The 10,057-nt window shown below is 46.3% G+C and overlaps 1 long non-coding RNA gene across 1 annotated transcript; it reads left to right on the forward strand.

The window, feature by feature from the left end:
- Nucleotides 1-1,252: 1,252 nt before the first annotated feature.
- LOC125774482 (uncharacterized) lies at nt 1,253-9,494 on the forward strand. The gene is made up of 3 exons (XR_007420958.1): nt 1,253-1,977; nt 2,384-2,691; nt 9,440-9,494. It is a non-coding gene; the product is annotated as an uncharacterized LOC125774482 (long non-coding RNA).
- The last annotated feature ends 563 nt before the right edge of the window (nt 9,495-10,057 follow it).

Consider the following 10,057-nt stretch of genomic DNA (forward strand, 5'->3'; position numbering starts at 1 on the left):
AATGTGTCTTGGCTAAGGTGTCTTGGCTAAGGTGTCTTGGCTAAGGTGTCTTGGCTAAGGTGTCTTGGTTAATGTGTCTTGGCTAAGGTGACTTGGCAAAGGTGTCTTGGCTAAGGTGTCTTGGCTAAGGTGTCTTGGCTAATGTGTCTTGGCTAAGGTGTCTTGGCTAATGTGTCTCGGCTAAGGTGTCTTGGCTAAGGTGTCTTGGCTAAGTTGTCTTGGCTTATGTGTCTAGGCTAATGTGTCTAGGCTAATGTGTCTTGGCTAATGTGTCTTGGCTAAGGTGTCTTGGCTAATGTGCCTTGGCTAATGTGTCTTGGCTAAGGTGTCTTGGCTAATGTGTCTTGGCTAAGGTGTCTTGGCTAATGTGTCTTGGCTAAGGTGTCTTGGCTAAGGTGTCTTGGCTAAGGTGTCTTGGCTAATGTGTCTTGGCTAAGGTGTCTTGGCTAATGTGTCTTTACTAATGTGTCTTGGCTAAGGTGTCTTGGCTAAGGTGTCTTGGTTAATGTGTCTCGGCTAATGTGTCTTGGCTAATGTGTCTTGGCTAAGGTGTCTTGGCTAAGGTGTCTTGTCGAATGTGTCTTGGCTAATGTGTCTTGGGTAATGTGTCTTGGCTAAGGTGTCTTGGCTAAGGTGTCTTGGCTGCGGTGTCTTGGCTAAGGTGTCTTGGCTAATGTGTCTTGGCTAATGTGTCTTTACTAATGTGTCTTGGCTAAGGTGTCTTGGCTAAGGTGTCTTGGCTAAGGTGTCTTGGCTAAGGTGTCTTGGCTAATGTGTCTTGGCTAAGGTGTCTTGGCTAAGGTGTCTTGGCTAAGGTGTCTTGGGTAATGTGTCTTGGCTAATGTGTCTCGGCTAATGATTCTTGGCTAAGGTGTCTTGGCTAAGGCGTCTTGGCTAATGTGTCTTGGCTAATGTGTCTTGGCTAAGGTGTCTTGGCTAATGTGTCTAGGCTAATGTGTCTTGGCTAATGTGTCTTGGCTAATGTGTCTTGGCTAAGGTGTCTTGGCTAATGTGTCTTGGCTAATGTGTCTTGGCTAATGTGTCTTGGCTAATGTGTCTTGGCTAATGTGTCTTGGCTAATGTGTCTTGGCTAATGTGTCTCGGCTAAGGTGTCTTGGCTAATGTGTCTTGGCTAATGTGTCTTGGCTAAGGTGTCTTGGCTAATGTGTCTTGGCTAAGGTGTCTTGGCTAATGTGTCTTGGCTAATGTGTCTTGGTTAAGGCGTCTTGGCTAAGGTGTCTTGGCTAAGGTGTCATGGCTAATGTGTCTCGGCTAATGTGTCTTGGCTAAGGTGTCTTGGCTAATGTGTCTTGGCTAAGGTGTCTTGGCTAAGGTGTCTTGGCTAATGTGTCTTGGCTAAGGTGTCTTGGTTAAGGTGTCTTGGCTAATGTGTCTTGGCTAAGGTGTCTTGGCTAATGTGTCTTGGCTAAGGTGTCTTGGCTAATGTGTCTTGGCTAATGTGTCTTGGGTAATGTGTCTTGGCTAATGTGTCTTGGCTAAGGTGTCTTGGCTAATGTGTCTTGGCTAAGGTGTCTTGGCTAATGTGTCTTGGCTAATGTGTCTTGGCTAATGTGTCTTGGCTAATGTGTCTTGGCTAAGGTGTCTTGGCTAATGTGTCTTGGCTAAGGTGTCTTGGCTAATGTGTCTTGGCTAATGTGTCTTGGCTAATGTGTCTTGGCTAAGGCGTCTTGGCTAAGGTGTCTTGGCTAATGTGTCTTGGCTTAGGTGTCTTGGCTAAGGTGTCTTGGCTAATGTGTCTTGGCTAAAGTGTCTCGGCTAATGTGTCTCGGCTAATGTGTCTTGGCTAAGGTGTCTTGGCTAAGGTGTCTTGGCTAAGGTGTCTTGGCTAATGTGTCTCGGCTAATGTGTCTCGGCTAATGTGTCTTGGCTAATGTGTCTTGGCTAAGGTGTCTTGGCTAAGGTGTCTTGGCTAAGGTGTCTTGGCTAATGTGTCTCGGCTAATGTGTCTTGGTTAAGGTGTCTTGGCTAATGTGTCTTGGCTAAGGTGTCTTGGCTAATGTGTCTTGGCTAAGGTGTCTTGGCTAATGTGTCTTGGCTAATGTGTCTTGGCTAAAGTGTCTCGGCTAATGTGTCTTGGCTAATGTGTCTTGGCTAAAGTGTCTCGGGTAATGTGTCTTGGCTAATGTGTCTTGGCTAATGTGTCTCGGCTCATGTGTCTTGGCTAATGTGTCTTGGCTAAAGTGTCTCGGCTAATGTGTCTCGGCTTATGTGTCTTGGCTAATGTGTCTTGGCTAATGTGTCTTGGCTAAGATGTCTTGGCTAATGTGTCTCGGCTAATGTGTCTCGGCTTATGTGTCTTGGCTGAGGTGTCTTGGCTAAGGTGTGTTGGGTTATGTGTCTCGGCTAATGTGTCTTGGTTAAGGTGTCTTGGCTAAGGTGTCTTGGCTAAGGTGTCTTGGCTAAGGTGTCTTGGCTAAGGTGTCTTGGCTAAGGTGTCTTGGCTAATGTGTCTTGGCTAAGGTGTCTTGGCTAAGGTGTCTTGGCTAATGTGTCTTGGCTAAGGTGTCTTGGCTAATGTGTCTTGGCTAAGGTGTCTTGGCTAATGTGTCTTGGCTTATTTGTCTTGGCTAATGTGTCTTGGCTAATGTGTCTTGGCTAATGTGTCTTGGCTAAGGTGTCTTGGCTAATGTGTCTTGGCTAATGTGTCTTGGCTAAGGTGTCTTCGATAATGTGTCTTGGCTAAGGTGTCTTGGCTTATGTGTCTTGGCTAATGTGTCTTGGCTAAGGTGTCTAGGCTAAGGTGTCTTGGCTAATGTGTCTTGGCTAATGTGTCTCGGCTAATGTGTCTTGGCTAAGGTGTCTTGGCTAAGGTGTCTTGGCTAAGGTGTCTTGGCTAATGTGTCTTGGCTAAGGTGTCTTGGCTAAGGTGTCTTGGCTAATGTGTCTTGGCTAAGGTGTCTTGGCTTATGTGTCTTGGCTAATGTGTCTTGGCTAATGTGTCTTGGCTAATGTGTCTTGGCTAATGTGTCTTGGCTATTGTGTCTTGGCTAATGTGTCTTGGCTAAGGTGTCATGGCTAATGTGTCTTGGCTAATGTGTCTTGGCTAAGGTGTCTTGGATAATGTGTCTTGGCTAAGGTGTCTTGGCTAATGTGTCTTGGCTAATGTGTCTTGGCTAAGGTGTCTTGGCTAATGTGTCTTGGCTAAGGTGTCTAGGCTAAGGTGTCTTGGCTAATGTGTCTTGGCTAATGTGTCTCGGCTAATGTGTCTTGGCTTATGTGTCTCGGCTAATGTGTCTTGGCTAATGTGTCTTGGCTAAGGTGTCTTGGCTAAGGTGTCTTGGCTAAGGTGTCTTGGCTAAGGTGTCTTGGCTAATGTGTCTTGGCTAAGGTGTCTTGGCTAAGGTGTCTTGGCTAATGTGTCTTGGCTTATGTGTCTTGGCTAAGGTGTCTTGGATAATGTGTCTTGGCTAATGTGTCTTGGCTAAGGTGTCTTGGCTAAGGTGTCTTGGCTAATGTGTCTTGGCTAATGTGTCTTGGCTAAGGTGTCTTGGCTAATGTGTCTTGGCTTATTTGTCTTGGCTAATGTGTCTTGGCTAATGTGTCTTGGCTAATGTGTCTTGGCTAAGGTGTCTTGGCTAATGTGTCTTGGCTAATGTGTCTTGGCTAAGGTGTCTTCGATAATGTGTCTTGGCTAAGGTGTCTTGGCTTATGTGTCTTGGCTAATGTGTCTTGGCTAAGGTGTCTAGGCTAAGGTGTCTTGGCTAATGTGTCTTGGCTAATGTGTCTCGGCTAATGTGTCTTGGCTAAGGTGTCTTGGCTAAGGTGTCTTGGCTAAGGTGTCTTGGCTAATGTGTCTTGGCTAAGGTGTCTTGGCTAAGGTGTCTTGGCTAATGTGTCTTGGCTAAGGTGTCTTGGCTTATGTGTCTTGGCTAATGTGTCTTGGCTAATGTGTCTTGGCTAATGTGTCTTGGCTAATGTGTCTTGGCTATTGTGTCTTGGCTAATGTGTCTTGGCTAAGGTGTCTTGGCTAATGTGTCTTGGCTAATGTGTCTTGGCTAAGGTGTCTTGGATAATGTGTCTTGGCTAAGGTGTCTTGGCTAATGTGTCTTGGCTAATGTGTCTTGGCTAAGGTGTCTTGGCTAATGTGTCTTGGCTAAGGTGTCTAGGCTAAGGTGTCTTGGCTAATGTGTCTTGGCTAATGTGTCTCGGCTAATGTGTCTTGGCTTATGTGTCTCGGCTAATGTGTCTTGGCTAATGTGTCTTGGCTAAGGTGTCTTGGCTAAGGTGTCTTGGCTAAGGTGTCTTGGCTAAGGTGTCTTGGCTAATGTGTCTTGGCTAAGGTGTCTTGGCTAAGGTGTCTTGGCTAATGTGTCTTGGCTTATGTGTCTTGGCTAAGGTGTCTTGGATAATGTGTCTTGGCTAATGTGTCTTGGCTAAGGTGTCTTGGCTAAGGTGTCTTGGCTAAGGTGTCTTGGCTAATGTGTCTTGGCTAAGGTGTCTTGGCTAATGTGTCTTGGCTAAGGTGTCTTGGCTAAGGTGTCTTGGCTAAGGTGTCTTGGCTAATGTGTCTTGGCTAAGGTGTCTTGGCTAATGTGTCTTGGCTTATTTGTCTTGGCTAATGTGTCTTGGCTAATGTGTCTTGGCTAATGTGTCTTGGCTAAGGTGTCTTGGCTAATGTGTCTCGGCTAATGTGTCTCGGCTAATGTGTCTTGGCTAATGTGTCTTGGCTAAGGTGTCTAGGCTAAGGTGTCTTGGCTAATGTGTCTTGGCTAATGTGTCTCGGCTAATGTGTCTTGGCTAAGGTGTCTTGGCTAAGGTGTCTTGGCTAAGGTGTCTTGGCTAATGTGTCTTGGCTAAGGTGTCTTGGCTAAGGTGTCTTGGCTAATGTGTCTTGGCTAAGGTGTCTTGGCTTATGTGTCTTGGCTAATGTGTCTTGGCTAATGTGTCTTGGCTAATGTGTCTTGGCTAATGTGTCTTGGCTATTGTGTCTTGGCTAATGTGTCTTGGCTAAGGTGTCATGGCTAATGTGTCTTGGCTAATGTGTCTTGGCTAAGGTGTCTTGGATAATGTGTCTTGGCTAAGGTGTCTTGGCTAATGTGTCTTGGCTAATGTGTCTTGGCTAAGGTGTCTTGGCTAATGTGTCTTGGCTAAGGTGTCTAGGCTAAGGTGTCTTGGCTAATGTGTCTTGGCTAATGTGTCTCGGCTAATGTGTCTTGGCTTATGTGTCTCGGCTAATGTGTCTTGGCTAATGTGTCTTGGCTAAGGTGTCTTGGCTAAGGTGTCTTGGCTAAGGTGTCTTGGCTAAGGTGTCTTGGCTAATGTGTCTTGGCTAAGGTGTCTTGGCTAAGGTGTCTTGGCTAATGTGTCTTGGCTTATGTGTCTTGGCTAAGGTGTCTTGGATAATGTGTCTTGGCTAATGTGTCTTGGCTAAGGTGTCTTGGCTAAGGTGTCTTGGCTAAGGTGTCTTGGCTAATGTGTCTTGGCTAAGGTGTCTTGGCTAATGTGTCTTGGCTAAGGTGTCTTGGCTAAGGTGTCTTGGCTAAGGTGTCTTGGCTAATGTGTCTTGGCTAAGGTGTCTTGGCTAATGTGTCTTGGCTAATGTGTCTTGGCTAAGGTGTCTTGGCTAATGTGTCTTGGCTAATGTGTCTTGACTAAGGTGTCTTGGATAATGTGTCTTGGCTAAGGTGTCTTGGCTTATGTGTCTTGGCTAATGTGTCTTGGCTAAGGTGTCTTGGCTAATGTGTCTTGGCTAAGGTGTCTAGGCTAAGGTGTCTTGGCTTAGGTGTCTTGGCTAATGTGTCTCGGCTAATGTGTCTTGGCTAAGGTGTCTTGGCTAAGGTGTCTTGGCTAATGTGTCTTGGCTTATGTGTCTCGGCTAATGTGTCTTGGCTAATGTGTCTTGGCTAAGGTGTCTTGGCTAAGGTGTCTTGGCTAATGTGTCTTGGCTAAGGTGTCTTGGCTAAGGTGTCTTGGCTAAGGTGTCTTGGCTAAGGTGTCTTGGCTAAGGTGTCTTGGTTAATGTGTCTTGGCTAAGGTGTCTTGGCTAAGGTGTCTTGGCTAATGTGTCTTGGCTAAGGTGTCTTGGCTAATGTGTCTTGGCAAATGTGTCTTGGCTAATGTGTCTTGGCTAATGTGTCTTGGCTAAGGTGTCTCGGCTAATGTGTCTTGGCTAAGGTGTCTCGGTTAATGTGTCTTGGCTTATGTGTCTTGGCTAAGGTGTCTTGTCTAAGGTGTCTTGGCTAAGGTGTCTTGGCTAATGTGTCTTGGCTAATGTGTCTTGGCTAATGTGTCTTGGCTAATGTGTCTTGGCTAATGTGTCTTGGCTAATGTGTCTTGGCTTATGTGTCTTGGATAATGTGTCTTGGCTAAGGTGTCTTGGCTAAGGTGTCTTGGCTAATGTGTCTTGGCTAAGGTGTCTTGGCTAAGGTGTCTTGGCTAATGTGTCTTGGCTAAGGTGTCTTGGCTAATGTGTCTTGGCTAAGGTGTCTTGGCTAAGGTGTCTTGGCTAATGTGTCTTGGCTAATGTGTCTTGGCTAAGGTGTCTTGGCTAATGTGTCTTGGCTAAGGTGTCTCGGCTAATGTGTCTTGGCTAAGGTGTCTCGGTTAATGTGTCTTGGCTAATGTGTCTTGGCTAAGGTGTCTTGGCTAATGTGTCTTGGCTAAGGTGTCTTGGCTAATGTGTCTTGGCTAAGGTGTCTTGGCTAAGGTGTCTTGGCTAAGGTGTCTTGGCTAAGGTGTCTTGGCTAATGTGTCTTGGCTAATGTGTCTTGGCTAATGTGTCTTGGCTAATGTGTCATGGCTAATGTGTCTTGGCTAAGGTGTCTTGGCTAATGTGTCTTGGCTAATGTGTCTTGGCTAAGGTGTCTTGGCTAAGGTGTCTTGGCTAATGTGTCTTGGCTAAGGTGTCTTGGCTAATGTGTCTTGGCTAAGGTGTCTTGGCTAATGTGTCTTGGCTAAGGTGTCTTGGCTAAGGTGTCTTGGATAATGTGTCTTGGCTAATGTGTCTTGGCTAAGGTGTCTTGGCTAAGGTGTCTTGGCTAAGGTGTCTTGGCTAATGTGTCTTGGCTAAGGTGTCTTGGCTAATGTGTCTTGGCTAAGGTGTCTTGGCTAAGGTGTCTTGGCTAAGGTGTCTTGGCTAATGTGTCTTGGCTAAGGTGTCTTGGCTAATGTGTCTTGGCTAATGTGTCTTGGCTAAGGTGTCTTGGCTAATGTGTCTTGGCTAATGTGTCTTGGCTAAGGTGTCTTGGATAATGTGTCTTGGCTAAGGTGTCTTGGCTTATGTGTCTTGGCTAATGTGTCTTGGCTAAGGTGTCTTGGCTAATGTGTCTTGGCTAAGGTGTCTAGGCTAAGGTGTCTTGGCTTAGGTGTCTTGGCTAATGTGTCTCGGCTAATGTGTCTTGGCTAAGGTGTCTTGGCTAAGGTGTCTTGGCTAATGTGTCTTGGCTTATGTGTCTCGGCTAATGTGTCTTGGCTAATGTGTCTTGGCTAAGGTGTCTTGGCTAAGGTGTCTTGGCTAATGTGTCTTGGCTAAGGTGTCTTGGCTAAGGTGTCTTGGCTAAGGTGTCTTGGCTAAGGTGTCTTGGCTAAGGTGTCTTGGTTAATGTGTCTTGGCTAAGGTGTCTTGGCTAAGGTGTCTTGGCTAATGTGTCTTGGCTAAGGTGTCTTGGCTAATGTGTCTTGGCAAATGTGTCTTGGCTAATGTGTCTTGGCTAATGTGTCTTGGCTAAGGTGTCTCGGCTAATGTGTCTTGGCTAAGGTGTCTCGGTTAATGTGTCTTGGCTTATGTGTCTTGGCTAAGGTGTCTTGTCTAAGGTGTCTTGGCTAAGGTGTCTTGGCTAATGTGTCTTGGCTAATGTGTCTTGGCTAATGTGTCTTGGCTAATGTGTCTTGGCTAATGTGTCTTGGCTAATGTGTCTTGGCTAATGTGTCTTGGCTTATGTGTCTTGGATAATGTGTCTTGGCTAAGGTGTCTTGGCTAAGGTGTCTTGGCTAATGTGTCTTGGCTAAGGTGTCTTGGCTAAGGTGTCTTGGCTAATGTGTCTTGGCTAAGGTGTCTTGGCTAATGTGTCTTGGCTAAGGTGTCTTGGCTAAGGTGTCTTGGCTAATGTGTCTTGGCTAATGTGTCTTGGCTAAGGTGTCTTGGCTAATGTGTCTTGGCTAAGGTGTCTCGGCTAATGTGTCTTGGCTAAGGTGTCTCGGTTAATGTGTCTTGGCTAATGTGTCTTGGCTAAGGTGTCTTGGCTAATGTGTCTTGGCTAATGTGTCTTGGTTAATGTGTCTTGGCTAATGTGTCTTGGCTAAGGTGTCTTGGCTGATGTGTCTTGGCTAAGGTGTCTTGGCGAATGTGTCTTGGCTAATGTGTCTTGGCTAATGTGTCTTGGCTAATGTGTCATGGCTAATGTGTCTTGGCTAAGGTGTCTTGGCTAATGTGTCTTGGCTAATGTGTCTTGGCTAAGGTGTCTTGGCTAAGGTGTCTTGGCTAATGTGTCTTGGCTAAGGTGTCTTGGCTAATGTGTCTTGGCTAAGGTGTCTTGGCTAATGTGTCTTGGCTAATGTGTCTTGGCTAAGGTGTCTCGGTTAATGGGTCTTGGCTGATGTGTCTTGGCTAAGGTGTCTTGGCTAAGGTGTCTTGGCTAAGGTGTCTTGGCTAATGTGTCTTGGCTAAGGTGTCTTGGCTAAGGTGTCTTGGCTAAGGTGTCTTGGCTAATGTGTCTTGGCTAAGGTGTCTTGGCTAAGGTGTCTTGGCTAATGTGTCTTGGCTAATGTGTCTTGGCTAAGGTGTCTTGGCTAAGGTGTCTTGGCTAATGTGGCTTGGCTAAAGTGTCTTGGCTAATGTGTCTTGGCTAAGGTGTCTTGGCTAAGGTGTCTTGGCTAAGGTGTCTTGGCTAATGTGTCTTGGCTAATGTGTCTCGGCTAAGGTGTCTTGGCTAATGTGTCTTGGCTAAGGTGTCTTGGCTAAGGTGTCTTGGCTAAGGTGTCTTGGCTAATGTGTCTTGGCTAAGGTGTCCTTTCTAATGTGTCTTGGCTAATGTGTCTTGGCTAATGTGTCTTGGCTAAGGTGTCTTGGCTAAGGTGTCTTGGCTAATGTGTCTTAGCTAAAGTGTCTTGGCTTAGGTGTCTTGGCTAATGTGTCTTGGCTAAGGTGTCTTGGCTAAGGTGTCTTGGCTAAGGTGTCTTGGCTAAGGTGTCTTGGCTAAGGTGTCTTGGCTAAAGTGTCTCGGCTAAAGTGTCTTGGCTAAGGTGTCTTGGCTAAGGTGTCTTGGCTAAGGTGTCTTGGCTAAGGTGTCTTGGCTAATGTGTCTCGGCTAAGGTGTCTTGGCTAATGTGTCTTGGCTAAGGTGTCTTGGCTAATGTGTCTTGGCTAAGGTGTCTTGGCTAAGGTGTCTTGGCTAAGGTGTCTTGGCTAATGTGTCTTGGCTAAGGTGTCTTGGCTAAGGTGTCTTGGCTAAGGTGTCTTGGCTAAGGTGTCTTGACTAAGGTGTCTTGGCTAATGTGTCTTGGCTAAGGTGTCTTGGCTAATGTGGCTTGGCTAAGGTGTCTTGGCTAAGGTGTCTTGGCTAATGTGTCTTAGCTAAAGTGTCTTGGCTTAGGTGTCTTGGCTAATGTGTCTTGGCTAAGGTGTCTTGGCTAAGGTGTCTTGGCTAAGGTGTCTTGGCTAATGTGTCTTGGCTAATGTGTCTTGGCTAAGGTGTCTTGGCTAAGGTGTCTTGGCTAATGTGGCTTGGCTAAAGTGTCTTGGCTAATGTGTCTTGGCTAAGGTGTCTTGGCTAAGGTGTCTTGGCTAAGGTGTCTTGGCTAATGTGTCTTGGCTAATGTGTCTCGGCTAAGGTGTCTTGGCTAATGTGTCTTGGCTAAGGTGTCTTGGCTAAGGTGTCTTGGCTAAGGTGTCTTGGCTAATGTGTCTCGGCTAAGGTGTCCTTTCTAATGTGTCTTGGCTAATGTGTCTTGGCTAATGTGTCTTGGCTAAGGTGTCTTGGCTAAGGTGTCTTGGCTAATGTGTCTTAGCTAAAGTGTCTTGGCTTAGGTGTCTTGGCTAATGTGTCTTGGCTAAGGTGTCTTGGCTAAGGTGTCTTGGCTAAGGTGTCTTGGCTAAGGT

Source organism: Anopheles funestus, unplaced genomic scaffold (genome assembly GCF_943734845.2).
Source record: "Anopheles funestus unplaced genomic scaffold, idAnoFuneDA-416_04 scaffold_12_ctg1, whole genome shotgun sequence".
NCBI lineage: Eukaryota > Metazoa > Arthropoda > Insecta > Diptera > Culicidae > Anopheles > Anopheles funestus.